Source organism: Microtus ochrogaster, chromosome 10 (assembly GCF_000317375.1).
Source record: "Microtus ochrogaster isolate Prairie Vole_2 chromosome 10, MicOch1.0, whole genome shotgun sequence".
In the NCBI taxonomy this organism is placed as follows: Eukaryota; Metazoa; Chordata; class Mammalia; order Rodentia; family Cricetidae; genus Microtus; species Microtus ochrogaster.
In genome coordinates, this window is record NC_022016.1 from 54,249,428 (window position 1) to 54,250,613 (window position 1,186).

General features: G+C 42.3%; 1 protein-coding gene across 1 annotated transcript in view; it reads right to left on the reverse strand.

The window, feature by feature from the left end:
• Snrnp40 (small nuclear ribonucleoprotein U5 subunit 40) overlaps positions 1–1,186 on the reverse strand; it is a 32,137-nt gene that overhangs the window by 5,313 nt on the left and 25,638 nt on the right. The window lies entirely within an intron of this gene.

Here is a 1,186-nt window from a genome sequence, read left to right on the forward strand (position 1 = left end):
AACCAAGATAATTCAATACAACTGCTTCCTTTTTCTTTTATAGTGATGGAGAAAAAGTGAATTTATAGCTTACTGAGAAAAATAAGAATATATGCAAAGTATCTGGCACACAGAACTAATGACGGCTGTTATTATTATGAGTACATGTGTTATAAAGCTAGAGTCACATGAAATCAGCAGCCTGGCTAGTGTCTGAACAGGACTGTGGAGGGTTAAGTGCACACAAGGAAGTGATCTATCTGTAGGCAGAAAGGGGAAATCTGCCAAAGCCAGACTCAGCTGGAAAGCGGGTTTCTGAGGTGGATATTATCTCTCAAGTACACAGAAGCTGGCAGAAGCCTGGATCTCCAAGGGTTTACTTTAAGTCCTCACTCTTCATGGATGCCAATTACATGCTAAATTTAGAGGGTTCCTTGTCCTCTCCACACTTGGGCATGTCAACATTTGGTAGAAACCAGGTTACTTATGTAATAGAACTGCTTGCTTACTTCAGGCTAACTGTCGAGGTGGACTGTGAAATCCTGCCCAGCCCAACAGAGGGGATAGGCCTTGCTTCTGACCAAGCCATGCATCCTCATGTAAGGAATGGTGAGAAGGAAGGGAATGAGAGGACACTGGAAAATGGAAAATGTGTGTTGGGCATTGTGGCTCATCATCCCTTTAATCCTAGCATTTGGGAGGCAGAGGCAGAGGCAGAGGCAGGTGGCTCTCTCCGAGTTCCAGGTCAGCCTGGTCTACAAAGAGAGTTCCAGGACAGCCAGAGCTACACAGAGAAACCATGTCTTGAAAAACAAAACAAAGACACAATTCGGGGCTGGAGAGATGTGGGTCAGTGGCTAGGAACACAGGCTGCTCTTCTAGAGGACTAGGGCTTGATTCTTAGCACCCAGATGTGGCTTACAACCATCTCTAATTCCAGATTTAGGGAATCCAACATCCTCTTCTGGTTTCTGCAGGCACCCGACATACCAGTGGTCCACAGACATTCATGAAGGCAAGACACCCATATAGGTAGATATGCTAGATAAATGCTTTAAAAATCTTTCAACAAAGATAAATAAATCTAAAACAATTAAAAAAAGATACAATTATAAGGGGAAACATACCATCTCTACAGAAAATGATACAAAAATACTAAGAATGCTTTCCACTCTGTGAGAATGCAAATTTCTTTTTTTTTTTTTTT